The sequence below is a fragment of the Lycorma delicatula genome, chromosome 3, assembly GCF_047948215.1.
Source record: "Lycorma delicatula isolate Av1 chromosome 3, ASM4794821v1, whole genome shotgun sequence".
NCBI lineage: Eukaryota > Metazoa > Arthropoda > Insecta > Hemiptera > Fulgoridae > Lycorma > Lycorma delicatula.
This window is the reverse complement of record NC_134457.1, coordinates 43,001,976-43,023,861: the sequence shown is the minus strand read 5'-3', so window position 1 is coordinate 43,023,861 and position 21,886 is coordinate 43,001,976.

The following is a 21,886-nucleotide window of genomic DNA, read 5'->3' as shown; positions in this document are numbered from 1 at the left end:
ACCCTAAATCCATTTTGACTAGTTTCGGCGTGTCGTCTGTACGTACATATGTACTTATGTATATATCTCGCATAACTCAAAAACGATTAGCCGTAGGATGTTGACACTTTGGATTTAGGATTGTTGTAACATCTAGTCGTACACCTTCCCTTTTGATTGCAATCAACTGAACCAAAAGTGTCCAAAATCGCCCAAAATCCAAAAAAATGGATTTTGGACTTTTTCTTAAATGCCCTCAGTTTTTAAATACGCCCTCATTGAGAGCTTTTCAACGATATATCATAGGTGGTTCTTATTTTCTGGTTCCACAGTTATAGCCAATTAAAATTTTATTTAATGAAATATACAATGTATATTTATTTAATGTAAACATCCTGCATAAATTTTATGCAGGATGGGTAAAGATAGACTGACTAAGAAAATTTTCAACATCGTCCAAGGCAAGTAAGTTAAAATTTTTGATGAAAGAAGCACAAGACGACCTGAAACAACTGAACATATCAGAAGAAGAGATTAAGGACAGAAGGAAATTTAGAAAAGAAATGAAATTAGAAATAAGAAAACTGAACAAGAGCAAAAAGAGAAACAATAGAAAGAAGATGGACGGAGGAAAGGAAGAAGAAACATAGTGAACGAATGAAGAGGTTTTGGGAAGAGCAGAAGGAAGGAAAGCCATGATTAGCTCAAGTTCTGCGCTCTCCTTAAAGGGAATAATCAGAAATAATAACAATAATATATATAAAGTCTTTGTAGAATGTACCTTTAATATTTAGGTTTTGTTATGAATTTAATCCTTATATTATTTTTGATATTTTATTTTAAATAATTAATATGGACTTTACTAATCTATTTTTTATCCTATAATTATTCATTTTTGATCTTGTTCTGATCATGGTTTTACCAGGTTTTTTTAATCTAGCCACGTAAAAGGCAGTTTATTTTTACCTAATCTGGTTTTAATAATGAGTCGTTAAAAATTTGAGAAAAATAAAAGATTTATTTATTAATTACATGTCTGATATCTAAAGAACATTCTCTCTTTTTTCTGTTTAGTCTCTGAAACCATCGTAAGGTATTATTCAGAGGATGAATGAAGATATGTATGAATTTAAATGAAGTGTAGTCTTAGTCTTGTACAGTCTCAGATCGATCCTAACACCAAATGAGATGTGTGATCAATTGAAACCCAACCACCAAAGAACACCGGTATCCACAATCTAGTGTTCAAATCCGTATAAAAGTAATTGCCTTAACTAAGATTAGAACCTTAGAACTCTCGACTTCGAAATCAGCTGATTTGTACGACGAGTTAACCACTAGATCAGCCCGTTGGGCTATATCTAAAGAACATCCTGACTCCCATAGGGGAAGACACCCACCGCCTTCCCCTTCGTTCCTAGCTCTTGCGGGCTTTACCTGAGGTCATGTTCGAAACCTCTACTTTTGACATATTCCAGAATGGAATTGATTGTCACTTGTGGCGAATGCCACAAGTGAAATTCCCATCGGTGTACTACTATTTAATTAAACTAAAAAGAAAACACTTCTTACCGAGTCTTAAGACTGAAAGGACTGAATTAAACAAAGGAACTGAACTACCTAACCGTAGGAGGTAAAAGTGAGTTCATCACACAACACGAAACATAAAAAATATTACACGGAACAATAACAACACAGTAATGTTGAAACAAAGCAAAACAAAGGACAAAAACGACAAGAAAAACATAATTTATAAACATCAACAATAACAGAATACAAGAGAAATCCAAGCAGGACTCTAGATCCCCTCAGCAATTCTTTCCTTTGCCAAGTGCATATAAAACTCTCTGCTATTTCTCATTCGGCCTGGCTCCTCCAATTTACACGGAGATCCAACTCCGACCTGATAAGATCAAGCCGACAGATATTAACTTGTACTTCGAGCATTCATAAAGAACCTGGTAGGTGTCATCCAACTGTCCACACTGAGGACACATCCCAGAATCTACCAGGCCTAATTTCTGTAGTCTGTCCCTTAAAGCAACATGGCCGAAACAGTTAAGAAAATTTCTTTTTTTCGCTATCTTATTTAGCCAGTGAAAATAATATCATACTAAAAATCACACTTAAAATATTCACCAGTTGTTTAAACTTCACTCCTCACCCAATAATAGAGTTTTTATCTGAGTAAATTTACCACTAAAACCGTTCTGGGATTTTAATAAAATAACTGGTAAAAGAATTATTCTAAGTCGATACATTCGCCCGCTATTCTTGTGGTTGAATTATTATCTGTATAAATAAACTTACATATACTGTACATTACTAAGTATACATGAAATCTGATAAATAATATATTTATAAAAGTGTGTGTTTGCGCGCGCGCGCGCGTGTGTACTCTTTCAAAAGCAAAAAGTACATAATTTTATTCTTACGAGTCCTAATATACAAGAGATAAGCCTGTATATATATTATATTATTACATATAAATTATATGTAATAATCGATAATTTTAATTAATAAAAACCAGTTTCACGATTTGGAATAATAATAAACCTTGTAGTTTATAAAACATGAATATAAACAGAGATGAGTTGGGTAGAACTACAGTAAAGAATGAATGGTAAAGGGTACATACAGAAATAGCTGGGATGGATTATCAATTGTGCCATCTGCAACGCAATGCGATCCACAACATAACACAACACAATGCACTACATGCAGTAGTGCAGTGTTACAATGAACTGCAAGCCGGTATCTGTGATTGGAGTTTCGTGTATATATATTCATTTACCTACCTGCTTTCCCAAGCTTTAATAGTGTATTTCTGATTCATCCTAAACCCTCCTCATCCACATACACTCAGTCTTCATTTAAACTGAAATTGAAAACGCTTCTATACAAAGCGTATAATAATAGTAAAACTTACCTAACAAATATTCATATCGTATAAATGCTTTCATAAACGTAGAAATATAGTATTATTAACAGAAACCCTATAACTGTTATACGTATATCGCTGTTAGTGTATTTTACAATTAGTTGCTTTTCTATGTTTAACTATTAGTAAAAATACATTTAAAAAGTAATCCAAACGCATTAAACTGATCAAAGCCTTTTAATCTTTTATTTGAATATTTAAATTAAAGCTTAACATGGAAGCCAGCAATAGACTTACAGTGATATTACATTTAAATAAAACTTCCCTTAGTGTGAACTAGAATAATGTAAAGAAAATATTAAACCCGATTTTATAGGATTAATCATTTAAAAAATGTATATTTGTGTTTTATTTTTCCTGGATATTAACAGTAAATAGAAAAAAAAATTATGTTATCGGTCAAAAATTGAAACGCCAGGGATTTTTCATTTTCTTGATATTTGAGATCTCATAATGAACATACTTGTTTAGCTATCATAAGTATGAATACTGTAGATGATATTTAGTAAAGTAAAAATATTAACTTGCCTCTCTGTTTATATTTATGAATGTGTTTTTTTTTTTTTTAATAAATTTCCAACCCCAAATAATGCTCTAAATAAATTAGTGGCTAAGTGCGCATAGTACGTCATTAGTAGTAATTTCTCACCACCGGAGTGCTGGTTAGCACTGACGCACAGCTGCTGTAGTTGTCTTTTATGTTTTAACGTCACAGGTGAGTGGTAGAATTAAATAAATGAATACTATTTAAAGAGTAAAAAAGTATTTAAAGTGGCCGCTAGTATCGCCACATCCGCGCGAATAAATACGGTATGCGCGCGCGGTTTAGTTACAATCATTGAATTAAATAAACAAAAAATATTATATATAAATAAAATTATAAATATTTTTAATTAAGTTGTGTGTGTGTGTGTGTGTGTGTGTGTGCATCAGAAAAAAGCCGCATGGTGAGAAAATCCTATAACATTTGTCAGTTTTTTTTTATGTGTTTGTATTTTAAATAATTAATATAGACTAAAGTCACATCTATATTTTGTCTTACAATTTATATTTTTATATTTGTAATTTATCTGATAATGTCTTGTGATCTATATAATGTATTGTTATATACAGATCAGAATCTTGGATTTAATTATTTATTTATGCGTATTAACAAATTACTGGTTATTATATATATATATATATATATATATACCCAAACATATTAACAAATCTGTGGCTACAAACTGATGTAACATAGAGCTGGACGCTTATTTTGGTAAATTTCAAAACAAAACACATTTTAAATCCCACTTCACTTTCGTGACGTTTTAATCATTAAAAATATACTTCATTAAGAAAATAAATGCTAAAAAATTAGTGACCCATTTGATCCCCTTGTTCGAGAGCTACCTCAAATAACATTTTTAATAATAATCACAACTTTTAAATATCAGAAATTATAAAAAATTCAAACAATATAAAATTCTTAGTCGGATGTCATACGAATCTTCTTTTAAAATTCTCACGTTGTCAACATTCGTACTAGATATGGATAAATTTTCAATCTTTAAAATAAAAATTAAAAAATAATTAATATTTTAAGTAATTGTTTCATTCAATACCTTTGTTTTATGGGGCTTAAAAATTTATTTACTGGAGTATTTACTTCAATAAATCGAATAGATTTGGTGTAACAACAAAGCTAAGAAAAGTTATTGGTTAATTAAAAAAAAATTCTACGGGTACCGGGATATTCCCCTTCGACCAAAGGGTCGGAAATCAGGCCAAAATTTGGATGTAAATTTAGGCAATTTAATTTTTTTTTTTGTCAACGGACTTTTCAAGATACGATACAAAAACCGTTTAGAAATAATTTTGAATAGGGTGTTCGTAATAATATTTTAACTAATTTAATTTTCATTCTAGTTTAAGATTTTTTAAATTATTATTATTTATATAGTGTCAGTCTTTCATCTGAAAAATCCCGGGTTCAAATCCCTGTCATATTAAAATTGTTCATAATTTGTAAATTTGTCATTCCACACCATATATTCGGTTATCATCTTCGTCGACTTTATATGATGAAGTAACATTAAAAAAAAATGTTTATAAATAGTAAAAATGTTATGTAAAACTTTATACCACTTCTAAAATATTATAAAAAACAAAATTCATACCTTCATACGAACAAAATTCAAATTTCGTACGTTAAGTTTAGGTGTAATAAAATTTGCATTATTCACCCTCAATATAAGCGGATATATTTTCTACGGATAATCCTTGAATCGAAAATAACTTTACAAACAAAATTCAAGAGTCGTATAAGATATTGAGATGAAAAGTTTATTTGCATTTATTTGAACGGTATATGCAGACGCCGCTTCATTTTGCTGCTCTCTTAAACCTATATCTCACTTCTTTCAAAGAGGTAAAAGACACACGATTCTTATTACTTCTTCGACTCAACATATTCCATTCATCGTATCTTCCGACAATCATCGCTTCTTTAGGACGAGAAGCAGAAAATCGTGCCGATTTATCAACAGTCAAAAAGCATCTGCAATGCAGTTCTTTCCTTCAAGAGGTCTTGACGAGGGGTCCGTTAAGGACAAAAAACTGCCACCCTGCGATCTTTCTGATAACTTCTACCGCCCTTATCCACCGCTTCCCTTTCTGATCTCTTGGCTAGAGTGAAGTGATTTCATTCACTTACTGAAGTAACTGCATGTTGCCGCATAAACGAAACCCTCATTTATCAACTAAGGCTTTATTTCTGTTCTGACACTTTAAATTTATATCCTTCGGTTATAAATAAATATAAATTTATACATATATACTTTTATTTGTATTCATAGAAACTTATAAAATCATTTCAAATAAAGTTCTCTTTTCTTGTAAAACAACTTTTTAACTCTTAAAACATTATTATTTTATTTAAATTCATTATAAATCATTTTAATTTTTACATTCGGAATTTGCTGTAATAACAATAATTTAAAAATAGTACCGTAATATATTTTAAATATTAAGAAAAATATAATAAAAAAACTCAAAAAAGTAAAAATGATCAGTAACTGTTTCTAATCCCAGCGGGTTGGTCTAGTGGTTAGACTTGCCATCCCAAATCAGCTGTTTTCGAAATTGAGAGTTCTAAGCTTCAAATCCCAGTAAATGCATTTACTTTTATACGGATTTAATGACAAGATCATGGATACCAGTGTTTTTTTGGGTGGTTGGGTTTTAATTAATCACACATCTCAGAAATTATCGATTTGAGACTGTACAAGACTCATTATATACGTCATTTATATTCATACATATCATCTTTGAAGTAATGCCCTTCGGTGGTTCCGGAAGCTAAACAGAAAAACAGAGAAGAAAGAAGTAATCTTTTCTAACGGGTCATGTAAATATTAATTAATAAATTCAATTCTATATTAGTTTAAATGTATTGGAATTCAAATAATAAAGGCAAATAATGGCAATAATAAAAATTGCATGCTAAAAATAGGTCCTTCTAGTTAAAGTGTCGCATAGAAATTATAATACCCAAAGAGTGAACAAATAATTAATTAATAAAGGAGTATATTGTAATTTTTCCAGGCGCAATTTTAAGTATTTCATAGACAATTTTGTTTGATATACTACCCAGGAACTGACTGAAAGGGAAACCTTCAGTTCATTAGTGCATTATCTGGTTAACTCAAACTCTAAAATCTCAAATTGTTTAACTAAACGGCTTATAATTCAATTGATCGTCTAATCCATTCGTTCTCAAAGTGCGCGATAACAACCCCTTGTGGGTGCTTGAGGCCTTCGGGAAAGGGCGGTAGAAGACCCACAGAAAATTGGGGGCGTTCAGGCGGTCTAGAAAGGCGATTAAAAAAAAAAGTAAAAATTATGTTTTTCTGATATATGAAATTAAAATTAAATACCTACTACACTAGTACAAAAAATTAAAGGGAAACCTTATGGTAAAAGTTGATTGTATTCAAACTCCTTTAACTTTGCTACCAAGAGGCTTAGAGAAACGAACAAACGAAAATATTAAAGCTTGAATACTCTACTTTTTGACAGTATATATCATATTTCAAAAATCACCAAATTAAAAAAAAATCGCTAAGAAAAATTGTTAAAATTTGAAAGTGTTTCTTCGTGTTTGATTAAGCGCATGACGGAAACGAATTTTTTTCAGTAAACTGCATTAAATTCTTTTAAAAGGTTAAGACTTTAGCTTTATTTTTTTCTTTTGTATTTCTCTCTACGATTTTTCTGAACCGAAATATTCCATTTCAAGGAGAAAAGACCACTTTTGTCTTCAATGCTATATATCTCCCAATCTAATCAACGTATTAATACAAATAAATGTGGAAATTAAAGGGTTTCGATAAAATATATAGACACAATTGTTGGTTTTTTTCTTTTGAAAGAAATTTTAATAAAAATACTTTCATATATGATTAAATATACGTTTTAACGGCTCTTACATGTAAGTTTCCTTCAAAAGTTTCAACTCAGAAATAGGATATGCTACATTTAAAAACAATAATAGCAACTGCTGTTTTTAAGAGCCCGTCATAAAAACAGCAATTGCATTTATTATTTTTAACAGATGGTAAGTTTAAAAACTTTTGGGGCGCTAGAAAAAAAGTTTTTGAAAAAAAATTTTTTTTTTTAAATTGTGGGCGAAAAATTTTGAGAATCAATGGTATAATCTCAAACAAAGTATTAGTAAAACCTACAAAGTAAGATCTCAAACAAAATATTTACATTGTACAAATAACTCTTAAATATTTTGTATTTAAAAAAATAATGTAAGATTAACAATTAGTAAAGGTTAATCTTACAAACTATAGTAGCCAAAGACAGATTTGTGTCAACGAATAAGCGGTTGCTTTGATGACCATAATTCAGTAACCGGTTTTTACAATTATAAGTATTCGTAAACAGATTTTCAAGTGTCTACTCAATGTTTTTTTGTTTTTTTTTTTAACGTTTGAATTATTTGTCTTTTAATTATCTTCATTTCAATAATATTTTAAACTTCAACGATTAAGTATAAAAGTCAGTTTGTTTTTTCAGTAGAAATTAGGTCAAATAATTCTTTGCCTCCATTGAGATTTTTATGTGCTGTAATTTGTCGCGGACCGATTTTCAAAATTCATATTTGTTTTTTTTATTTTAAACATTCTTCTGTCAATAAATACTGACGTGATTCTTATCATTCAAATTTCATTGTTTTAGAATTTTCTATAGATTAATTTCATTTATTTTTTCCCCTAGCACCAACTTATCTTTTCTTAAATTTTGTACTGGATAAATGTTTTAATTACATGAAAATACCGCTAGAATATATTTTTAAATTTTTATATCAATGTCAAAGATCACTATTTAGAGTCTAACTTTCTGAATCATCGATGAATCTTAAATTTAATACTTTATTATTAATACATTATTAAACTTTATCTTCATCAATGTAAGCATATTGCATCAACCAAACAGGAAATTTTTGTAGAAGTTCAGTTATTTTTTCTATACATACAAAGTAATTTTTTGTTTCAAAGGTACGGATTATGTTTTTTATTTTACTATTATTATTATATAACTTTGTCTTAGTCCATTGTCGGCATATTACGTTACTCAAAAGGGGAAATAAATACAACATTAAAAAGTTAAGAAAAATATTTTTTTCTAATTCTAATTGTACAATGTAATTTTTATTTAAAATACAACAGTTTCACATTTATATTTTTTACAAATTCTCTTCCTGAGCTCCAACCGACATGGAACAACGTATAAAATTAGCATCCAGCCACCATGTAAGAAATTTCGTTAGCCGAACCTCAGAAATCAGGTTACAAGGGAAGTGACCAATATCAAAACTTCTTCGATCCGACCTAATTAAATTTAAAATGATGAGATATATATATATATATTTTTAATATAAAAGGACCAAACCAGGACACGAGTAAAAGATAAGTTTATTTTTATTACATATATCCTTTAAATCAAAATTGCTTGAAATAGTATTTTTTTTTTTTTTTTTTTTTTTGTTAATAAGTAATAATCTTTGTATAAGGAAATAGTTAGAAATAAAAGAATTTTATTATTATTTTTTTTAAGTACATGAAATAAAAATAATAATAAATTTAAAAACAAAAAAATATTTCTATACCTAAATTTTTCACAGTTTTAGAGATCTCGTAAGCGAAACCTCACGTCCTTTAAAATACGTTTCTTTTACAAACAAATATTTTTTTTAATACGGAACAAGGGGACATTTCAACAAAAAATAAGCTACAGTTATTATATTAAGTATTACATCGGGTAGAATGGATGCCGGTTCACTCTACAGGTACTAGGAATATATAGAAGCCTATGAAAAGAGAATTAACATATAGGATCCAGATAGCACGATTTTAACGCGTTTGAACAGTAATAAATTTATAGATAGCCTACACTTAATCGAATATTTTTTGTTAATTTTTCAGAAGCTGTTATACAAATTTTTACATTCCACGAATAAGAAGAAAAACAACTTTGTTTCACGTGCCAAGAGTACGAAACAGTTCAAAATTAGAACTATTTATTGGATAATTGTAGGCTTTATAACTCCGCACTCTGATTTAGATAGTTTTAATGATAGTTTTAACAAATTTCAAGCTCTTTGTTACAGATTATCTTCTTTTTACTACCAGTATAATTTTAATATAATATATGTATAATTTGCCGAGTATTGGATAGTTATTTTTTGTTAAATGAACAATTGTATAATGGGTAGTTACTCTGTGTACTATATAATTTGTGATAAAACAATATCTGTGAAATCCAGTTTATCTAGGTAAATCAAATATAAACCTGATTTTTTTTATCATATATTAGTATAGAATAAAAATGCAAAAAACATTTATTGTTTTTCTATGTAGTCTTCCTGAAGTTCTACACGCTTCTTCCAACTTGTGACTAGCTTGTGAATCCCTTCTTCATAAAAGGTTTGAGAACATATCAGAGCCAATTGCACACGGATTCCTTTTCCTGGTTGTCGCTTTGATATCGATGTCTTTTTAATGTTTTTTTCAATGGGCCAAACAAAAGGAAATCGCAGATGAGATGTTCGAAGGTTTATAAGTAAATTTCGTTCACTTTATCCCCGCTGTGTGAGGCCTGGCGTTGTCTTAAATGAGAATCACATCTCTGATTGTCTAACGCTTCTCTTGTTCCTGTAGGCGACTTTCTCTTATTTCAAAAGCTGCTAGTAGTACGCAGCATTCACAGTGCAATGTTCATGAAGAAAATCAATTATCAATATTCCTTTACAGTCTTAAAAGACCATTGCGAAAACTTTTCCAGCTATGAAAATAGATGCGTTTTCAGGTTCTAAGCTTCATACTCGCCTAGATGGACTCGGGAGAATGTTAAGTCACCTGACATGTGACTATTCGATGAAAAATATTATTTCTTCCTCGTTGAAATCAATTCAAGGACACTTGTCCTTGAACGCTTATTTTGAATCATTTTCTACAGTTTCACGCCCTCTTTTAAATTTTCTGGCTGAGTCGAAGACTCGGCTACGTGATGTCATATCTCCAAACTGCGTAAACAGTCCAGTAAAAATTTGGAAGAGTTTGATGCCTTCATTCCGTGAGAAAACTTATCATAATATGTTGCGCAACCGATGATAGAACTTCTTACTCTAACATTATGTTACTGATCAGAAAGACGCGAATGCCGAGGTGGGTAGAGCGTCTATCCCTTACATCACAATTGTCAATGTCTCTTTGTGCCAGCCCACTCATGTTTGTATATGAACGTTAAAGACAAAAGTTCGCTTTATATTTGAATGACCCTTATAATGATAAGTGACTTTCAACATACAATGTTATTTTAAATCGTCAAAAAGTCTATAATGGATTCTTTGTAAATCTTTGTATTCATATTTTATTCTATTTAAAAATAAAAATAGATTGAAAAAGAAGAAAACATTACAGTAATAAATAAATATAAATCAAATATATTGTTTTCTATATCGAAACTGTTTTATAAACGTACCTCCGATAACTCCAGGTGACGAAAGAGCCGATGCTCCGAAAAGAAATACTGAATGTAAAATGTAAAAATTTTGCCCATTTTGAAAGTGTGTTGTGTAAAACCAAAAAAAAACTTGTAATTAAAAAAAAAACTTGTCAAAAAATATTTTTTCCCTCTTTATTTGCCCCCCCCCCCCCCGTTCCACGAGCCGGACACGCACTCAAACAGAAACTCAGCTCTGGGGGGTGCAATTGCCTCAAACCATCTGGGCAATAACCTGGGCTCAGCTATGTCGTTCCCAAGGCCCCACCCAGGCAGCCGGGACTCGAAATATTTAGTAATCTTCAACTCAACTTATATTTGTGAACAAACTTTATCATTAATGAATTTAAATAAAAGTACAACAAATTCCATAATGTAATTTTGTTTACTTAAATGAATCGTTTTTGTATTTAACATTATTTTATTTTAATATTTCGTTCGGCCCGTGAAAAAAGTTTTCTTTCCAATTCGGCTCGGTGGCAACTCTGTTGGCCACACCTGGTGTAAGAAGGTGACAAATCCTCTACTCCTAATAATATAAATTTTTCTTTATTTATGTATATATAAGTATAAAATTTTTTTTTTCTTTTTGATTTCAACCAATGGAATCGAAAAGTATTTTACAATAAATGAGTAAGAAGATTAGGATAAGGAATACGCATAGCAAAACAACAAATCACATTGAACTGAAGGAAGCAATAATTATCCCGCTTATTTCTAACGATTCTATAATTTTTTTTTTTAAATAATTTATATAATTAGTTTAACTAAATTTTAACCGTTTTTTTCTGTGGTAATAAGTATTTATAACTTTAAAATTAGAAAATGATCAAGAGCTGTTCACAAAAAATTGATAAAATATACAATAAATGTCTTCTTTTTTTTTAAAATAATTATCATTCAGTATACAATGAAGTACTATGCTAAAAAATAGGTAATAAAAATAAAAGCAAATATGATAATATTAAAATAATAATCATTATTAATTAATTAAGAATAATACTTATGTAACATTAATAGGAGAGTACGTCTACTTGTGCATGTAAAATAAAAACACTTTCGACTAAAATCTATGAAGTATCTTTTTATAAAATAAATAAATAATATCTTAAGATATCATTTTATATCCCTGGAATGATTTAAATTTTAAAGTATGTAAATTCCGAAAAAGTTCATTAACATTCTTGTACGCATTTTAAAAGCGGTAACCACCAAATACAATTTTCACTTCAACGATTCATAATTCAACAGATACCTCTCCCCCCTCCGTTTTGAATTTCTTTCTTTCTCTAGCTATTTGGCAATAGCACCACGACTGAATCTTCACCCGATCGAGCTGAATTGAATACCAGTTTCTTCTTCGCTAGATTTCTTGCAGTAGGGTCTGATGCGAGTGCCGGGAATGGAAATTGTTTAGTTGAGCAGTCAGTACATTATGATAATCTATGGTGAGGACCATACGTGGGGATTACGCCATTTGTCCCGAACGAGGATATATACACCCCTTCTTCACCACTCTTTGCCAGAATCTTAGGATATTTGCAGTGTAATTTATTGTGACTTTAAAAGAGCTAAACTCCCCCTTCAAATGGATTCATTTGAATCTATTATCCCCACAGCATATATTTTAAAATATATCTACTTTTTTTTACTATAGGCATAAGATGTCTGGTATACACACATATATATATATATATATAAAACATGGGTAATTAATGTCAACCTCAAAAAAAAAAAAATAAAATAAAACATTCAAAATAGAAGAAAAGAATCTTTTTTTTTATACGGAACTAGAATTCAAGTACCTATTAGTAATGACACTCAAATGTTTTTGATATAATTACCCGAACGAAATGAAAAATTATAAAATATTATAGAAATCGAATCTTGAATAGGATTAGCATTTTTTCACACACTTATAAACTCTTCCTCACTATAAATAAATTAAATAAAGTTTTAGTAATTAGTAATTACAAGTAATGTAAAAAAATTAGTCATGTAAAACAAGTAATGAAAGAATTACATCAATATTTGAAAATATTATAATTTTATTTATAACTGCATTCTTTCATATTGTTTTTAAAAATAACTTGAAAAAAAGGAATGTTCGTCTTATTTGTTACAACGTTTCCAGAATAAGTTGGCGAGATCTATTGTAGAGGTACCGTGATTCGCAAAGAACGAAAAAAAACACAATTATCTTAAATTACCTTATGTCTGCGAGTAAAGCTAAGTCAAACGATTCGGTTCAAATCAAAGCCAACGATTAATCATGTGAACTTAATAGCAGCTAATCTCCTAGACAACGGCGATCAGTCTTCGTCCATCGGGATCAGTCTTCCACGGGACGATGAACACACCGGCTGATCCGGCAAGTCAAGCCGTGGGTCAACCGTAACTTCGGCGAAATCTCCTACTGGTTGACCCAATTTTTGTCTAGCCACAGCGTGCTCTGGATATACTTGCGCGCAAGAAGGAGGGCAGATGAACCGTTCTGTTTATACTATGGGAAGTTAGATACACCGGAGCACGTAGTGTTTTACTGCTGTCGTGGGAGAGCGAACGTCAGGGTTGTGAGTTGAACACTGGGCCCCTTACTGTTGTGACCATCATTGATCATATGTTGTTCGGGGTAGAGAAGTTCTGGTCGGCAACCAATATCATAACGCGTATTCTTCAGCAGAAAGGTCAGGAGGATAGGGAGATGAGGGGAAGAAGGACAGCCTCCTGCCGAGCTGCCGTTCGTCTGTGCTTGCATGGATGGACGGCAGTGATTAGACACTGGGACTTCCTCGCCTCATCGCGCAAAAGACCGAGACCCGGTGACCGAGACCACCTTTATGGGACGCTCACATTGGAGGTATTGACGTCAAAGCCGAGTTCCGGTCCTTAGGATGGGATTCTGGAACGATATAGTCGGGCCTGGATACCTTGCCTAGGGGTTAGAGGCAGGCACTGAAAAGATCCAACCGGCGGCTGACCTGTCGCGCAGGATTTACGGACGGGAAGGCCCAATAAGAATGGACAATCCTCTGAGCTGTGCTATGCTTCACTGTGGGTCCAGTTGATTGGGGGGGGGGGGGGGGTTCAGCGGAAAAATCTCCTAGACAACAACGAAAATGTCCATCGCCTACATGTACTGAAACGCCTACACGTGCAGGATTTGTGGGAATCTGAGTGACTTAAATTGGTTCAATACCAATACGTGATAAGTATCTTTCTAAACGTTGATGAGGAGCCTAACCTCTTTCCATTTAGCTCCATGAGTTTGTTATATTACTATTTATTTGTCTATTGTTTAATGATGTTACATATATATATATTTTTTTTAATTTTATTAGACTTCGTGAATTATTGTACCTATGTGGTCTTATTCAGTGCGTCTCTACATATAAGCTTTATTTATGTATGTACTTTATTATATGAACGTTTTATTGAGGGTGTTCGTTGGAAACATCTCATCATATGCTTTTTGTAATACGATTTGTTTATGGTTCCTTATTCGAAACCTATTTTAAATAAACAAACTGTGAAACAAAATAATTAAAAAAATAGTCTTATTCCTCACAAAATTCAAAGATTTCAATAATTTTTTTAAACTTTTTTAGAGGAGTTTCCCTGGTGCTTCCGTTTTGATTTGTTCTATTCTACTTAAGTGGAATGTTTTTTTTTTTTTTTTAAATAATTATGTTGTTTACTTACACGAATTGAAGAAAATATTTTTTCTCGCTATTATACAGACTGACTCACAGGGAGAATTAGATGTTAATATTGCCAAGTTATGAAATAAATTATTGAAAACAAATTTAGATAAATAAATTTATAATTACGTTTAAAGATGCCTAATAAATTGTTCTATTGTCCTGCTTTATTTTTATTTATTACGTTTTTTTTTTTTATTTTAATTGTTTATTTTTCTAAAATATTTAATTCCTGAAAATGGTAGTACTGAAAATTCACAACGATTCTTATTAGACATTAATTAATCTGACATGTGAATTAAACTATCATTTAAAAAAAAAAAAAATTATGAGTGGCTTGAAAAGGAGATACCTAATATTTATAATGTTAATGGTATGTAAAGTATAGAAACATTATATATGTACTGAAAATTTTGTTTATTTTGCCACATTTTTTATATATTTTGTTTTTAACAAACTTTGAAATTCTTATGTCTATGTTTAGTTTCTGTAAACTTTATTCATATCACTTTACTTAAAATCAAATTCTCTACAAGTTTTGTTTAAAATTTTTATGTGTTTATTAGCATTTAAAGAAATTATTTTACGCCAAACATAAAATTGTGTGTTTTTCGACTCCAATCTTTTGTCTTTTACCCCAGATTTCTCTAGGGTCTTTTACCCTACATCTACTAAAAATACAGTTCTGGAACCTATCTTATTCAATCTTTTACGTCAGATTTCATATTTCAACAAACGAACTTTGGTGGAATGACGTTATACCGAAAGCTTATAACTAAATTTCTTACGTCTTATTATCGACGTAGAGTATTTGCTAAATTTAATTTGTCTATGTTTTACGATTAAAAAAATGTTTAATATGTTTCCATACTTCACATACCGTTAACATTATAAATATTAGATATCTCCTTTTCAAGCCATTCATAATTTTTTGGGGTTTTTTTTTTAAATGATATCAATTCAAGTCACCCGACAGATTAATTAATGTCTAATAAAAATCGTTGCGACTTTTCTGAAGTGACCTATAAAAATAAACTATCCAAACAAAATATTCTTCTGCAGAAACGTTCAGTTTTAGCTTATGTAACACGATTGTATTAGACTATTTTAAAATCGCGCCTCTGTGGCGCGAGTGGTAGCGTCTCGGCCTTTCATCTTGAGATCCCCTGGGTTTGAATCCTGGTCAGGCATGGCATTTTTCATACGCTACATTTCCATATCCCACGCACAAGCTTCAAGTATATGTGGCGATATCATCAAGCAAAAAAAAGAAAAAAATTATAATCTTGTAAATATGTGCTTTACGCCTCATATATTTTTTTTAATTCTCAATAAATGGAAAAAATAATGTAAAATATATTTCACTTAACTAATAATACACATTAATATATAATAACAACAATCCACAATTATTAATATGTTTATTTATTTTATTCATCAATGATTTAAAAAAAAAAATTTAATACCCAAAGTTAAATGTACAAATGATTCATATATTTTATTGTTTATTTTATACAGTTGTTTTAATACGCTGCACATTAGGGTAATAATACAAGTTATTTACCTGAGGGGAAAAATAATTTTACAATTCATATATATTAATCCACGAATTTAAAAAAAGTCATATTAATACTATACTCTGAAAAACGACTTCATATATATATATATATTATTATTTCACAAATATTATTTTTACGTTTAAATTATTACTTTTGATGGTGTATTAAATCGGTTTAATTGTGTTTTGTTTAAATTAAGATAAATACATCCAAATATTAACTTTAATCTCTCGATGAGTTGAGTAAATTATTTGTATTACTTTACGTTTTCCGCTTACGTAATTATTTATTTTAAAAAATGTAATATTTATATTATAACCGTTGCTTTAGGTTGGTTTTTAATTTTTGTAAACATGATTAGTGTGTTTTTTTTTTTTAATAACAAATAACGATGGATATCCCTATTTAAACAATAAATTTTAATAATAATAAATACAAACTACTAATTACTTTCAAACTAAAAAACAAATTTTTAGTTTGTAATTATCTCATACCATAGAACATAGGATTCATTACACGAAATAAGTTGTTAGTCGACAGGTTTTTACTTTTCCGACTGTATAATTTCACTATATACAGAGCGGTTCAGGGATGTGAGAAAATTAGAAATTTGGTAATATAGTAGCCTTGGGCGTGTCAGTACTGAATAACTTATAGAAACCAACTCACGCCGTCTTGCCATTTAATTATCATGTTTACCTGGAGCGGTGTGTAACGTGCTTTTACCATCAAAGCTTTCTATAAAAATAATGACGTTGTAGAGGCTGCGCGTAGAGAACCAGTTTAATTTACGACGCCACGATTGTGTCAGCCCGTGCAATTAATATATGCATATATAATTTTCAGAAAATAGATGCAGCAATGAAAAAGAGACCTCCAGGCGAAGTTCGGACCGTTCGTAAGCCGGACGATATCGAAACTGTTCGAACTGCTGTCATAATAATTCTATACTGTTCAATTCGCCGTCATGCATTATCTTTGCAGTCACATTTATTAAGTGTTTCAAGAATACTGTAAAACAATTAAATTAATTATCAATTATATTAATCGTGTAAAACAATCACTCAGAGCAAGGTGGCAAAGTGACTGGACGACTACCATCGATAATAAACTCCGACGGATTAAAGATTCAGTGTTGCCATGGGACTCCTCTTGCAGAAAAACTCGTCGTGAGGAGGTGGTCCTCTGCCGGTTAGGGATAGGACATACGAGGATCACACACGAGTACCTAATGTCAGGAGGAATCGCACCCCTATGCACACGATGCAACTGCCGCATGATTGTGCACCACATTCTTGTGGACTGCATATGTTATCATATGTTATGCGGCGTTCCGTCGTAAATTTCATCTACCCAGAAACATCCGTGATATCTTGTACAATAATAACGAAATTTTGAACCCGATGTTTCTGTTTTTGCACAGTACCAGGTTACTGCATAAAATGTAATATTATCTTATATATTTTTATGCTAGAAGAGTTTTTTAATAATTTTTAACCTTTACTTTCAATTTTGTTTTTTTGGTTCTATGTCATTAATTTTATTATGCGAGAAGGAAGCTTTTTGCACAACCTATCGGAATTAGATAAGTTTTACATAGTTTCTTTATTCTATTATTTTAAGTTTTATATTTTAAAAACTCTGTGATAGTTTTGAATTTTATTTCAATTTTTGACTTTTGTTTTAATAAACTTTTATTATATGATTTATATTGATTTTACACCATATAAGTTTTATTATTTTGGAGTTATTTTACTCTTTTATTAAGAGAAATTCCGGGCGATGATAACGCTCAAGCATTTTTTGCCCAGGTCAATCAGGTCGATACGTCGCAGCTGAAAAACTTTGTCGTCAAAAATTACAGACATTTCCGCAAATTATTGACAACGCTTGATTTCAACAAGATGGATCAACCACACACGATCATTAATATCGCTAGCTGCTGTATGCCAATCGTTTGGCAACCGTATAATTTCGATAAATGGTGATATTCTATCGCCTCTCAAGCCCCCTAATTTGTCAATGATTACTTTTACTTAAATCATTGATTCTCAACATTTTTCGCCACCGCCCACATTGAGAATCAAAACTTTTCTAGCGCCTCCCAAAATTGTTAAACTTACCATCTGTTAAAGACAATAATAATTGCAATTTCTGTTTTTAAGATGCGCTCTTAAAAACAGCAGTGACAATTATTGTTTTTAAACATAGCATATCCTATTTCTGAGTTGAAACGTACATTTTAAATAAGGACAATTAAAATGCATGTTTAATAATCATATTTCGAAGTATTTTTATTAAAATAATTTTTTTAAAAATTACAATTGTATCAAAATTCTTTAATTTCCATACTTATTTGTATGAATACGTTGATCAGATCGGCAGATATGCAGCATTGAAGACGAGAGTGGCGTTTAGAAAAATCGTAGAGACATACAAAAAAATAAATTAATCCTTAAAGTGTTAAGCCTTTAAATGAGTTTAATGCAGTTTACTGGAAAAAATTCGTTTCCTCCATGAGGTCGATCAAACAAGAAGAAAAACTTTCAAAATTTTAAAAATTTTCTTCTCACTGATATTTATTTTTTTCAATTTGATGATTTTGAAATCTGAAGTATACTGTCAAAAAGTAAATTTTTCAAGCTTTAATTTCCTTTTTCTTCGTCTCTCTAAGCCTCCTCGTTGCAAAGTTAAATTAGTTTGAATACAATATTTTTTATTATAAAATATAGACTCCCTTTAAATTTATGTATAAGTGTAGTAGGTATTTAATTTTGGTTTGAAATATCAGGAAAACATCGTTTTTGCCTTTTTATTTTTAACCAGTCATCGCCTTCCTAGACCGTCTGCACGCTCCCAGTTTTCTGTGGGACTTCTACTGCCCCCCTGAGGGCCTTGAGCGCCCACAAGGGAGCGTCGTTATCGCCCACAATGAGAACGAATGACTTAAAAAGTAAAAACATTTTTTTACACAATTCTTATTTATTTTTATAATTCATATTTTATTTGCACGTATACAGTAATTTAGTGTTCCATTTAACTTTCATACTGAGTAGCAGTCTTTTTGATTCTTTTTCCTGTTTAGCCTCCGGTAATTACTGTTCAGATATTACTTTAGAGGATGAATGAGTGTAAATGAATTGTAACCTTGTACAAACTCAGTTCGACCATTTCTGAGATGTGTGGTTAATTGAAGCCCAACCACCAAAAAACACCGGTATCCACGATCTAGTATTCAAATCCGTAAAAAAGTAACTGCCTTTATTAGGACTTGAACGCTGGAAAACTCGACCTCCAAATCAGCTGATTTGGGAAGATGTGTTCACCACTAGACCAACCCAGTGGTTGACTAAGTAGCAGTCTATCGAGGGTGAAGCTCCCGGAAACCAGAGTTAAGCAGATCTTTGTCGGATTTTAAAGTAAATATAATTTTCTGTATTATTGTAATTTTACAAATATATAAGAAAAATATACATATAAATTAAAAAATCAAAACAAGAATAACCATTATCACAACGCCAATAAAAACAATTACTACTATTACAGTTAAATATGATCGCTGTATATTGATTATAAATATATTTTCAAGAAATAGCTAGGAAGAGAATCCTGAAATTAATATTAAATTTACATGGATATTTTTATAACAAATTATTTAAGATAATGAGAACAAGTTCATTAATACAAAACTGCACACCAAATTCTAGTTAGTTTTTGAAATATCTCTCCATATAATCCAAATTGAATCATTAATTAGTCATAAATGCTGACAATATTAAAAAATAACACGCTTTACATTTCTATTGACCGTAAAATACAAAAAATATACTATTATCTTATTAAAAAAAAAAGAAGAAAACCTGTAAACCCTAACCAGTTTACGTGCAATAAACGAGATGTCCAACAATAAATTTTAAGGACAGAGATTTATTTAGCAAATATATGCACTCGCTAGCGCACACGCAAAGTAACACTCTGCGGATATTTTTGATTAAAGAAGATATCAATAAATTATTACATCATATGCCATCTATAAGATAATGAATCCCTGTACAACCCTGCTAACCTGGTCTGAAGTTTATCATTTAAAATACCAGTTAATTTTTCTTACGACAACGGTCTTTATCCTAACCAACGTCGTTTCATTTCTTTTAACATATCGCAACGTAATTGTAAAGATATTTTACTTCATTTGAATTACAATTTTAAATGTAATTAACAAATTACATCTGTTAATTAATTTTACGTTTACGTTTTATTTTTTACTTCCTTGTACGAAGTAAAGTAATCGCGAAAAAATTCGTTTTTCAGATTTCAAACGGAAATATCCATGTTGACCACCCCTAATTCCATTATGACTAGTTTCAGCGTGATGTCTGTACGTACGTATATCTACGTATCTCGCATAACTCTAAAACGATTAGCCGTAGGATGTTAAAATTTTGGATTAAAACTATTGGAACATCTAGTTCTGCACCTTCCCTTTTGATTGCAATCGACTGAACCTAAAGTATGCAAAAATGCCCAAAACCCCAAAAAATTGGATTTTGGACTTTTTCTTAACTGTAGTAATGAGCCTTCGTTAAGAGCTTTTCAACGATATATCGTAAGTGGTACTTATTTTCATTGGTTTCAGAATTATAGCCAAGTAAAATTTTAATTAATGAAATATTTGGATCTTATAAGCGGAAGGTTCATCGGTTTAAATCAGACTTCATTTCTTTTTTTGTTTTTAACTTTTTTTTTAATTTAAATAGATATTATAATTATTAACCTCTGATTGTAAAAATCTTTTACGATAAGTAATAATTCAACAGTAGCAGTAAAACAAATATTAAAAAATATCAGAAGTTATTAATGAAATAAAATGTTCTGTACTTTTCCTTTTTTTTAAAATGTGTTTATGTAATTTAATAGGCGTAAAAGGGGTCATGTGGTATCCACATCAGATTTTTATAATAAAGGTCGATCTTTTCGCATCTGCTTTTCGTAATCTATTTAATTTTATCTATATTAGCTACCCCTGAAATATATATCTTATTTTTTTTAAATTTTATTTTAGAATCAGCTGTTATTTTTTCGTATAGCAAGAAGTGTTTATCTTTAGCGGTACTGTTTACTTAATATTTTTCCAAATTATCGTAGGCCTCTTAGATTTTAGATATACATTTTAACAATAAAAATAGGTAAATGAAAAAAAAAATTGCACCTTTATTAAATGGCGGCTTTTGCAGAATTTATTCGCAGTTTTTAATTTAACTTCGTCTCTCTTATTCATATGTGTATAAATCAAAGTGCATGCATCAAAATCAAAGTATGATAAGAAACTTATTTAAGAAATTAAAATAGTGAAGCTCATAGTCGATCACTATTATTTAATCAAGGAATTTTTTATAGCAATGATTTTAAGTAATTATGTATGTATATAATCTTTGGATATGAGAACATCTCTTCGTGTGATTGTGAGTTTCCCTTGTATGCTCGTTTCTTTACCCCAGCGTACTTGTTCCTTCAAATCGTCCATTATCTTATACCTCTCTCCTTTTCTATTACTCCTTCAGTGTATAATACAGCTCTACAAAAGAACTTTGTATAATAAGGACGATCATTTCTTTATTCTTTTTATCTATTACTTTTTCTTTATCAGCATAATA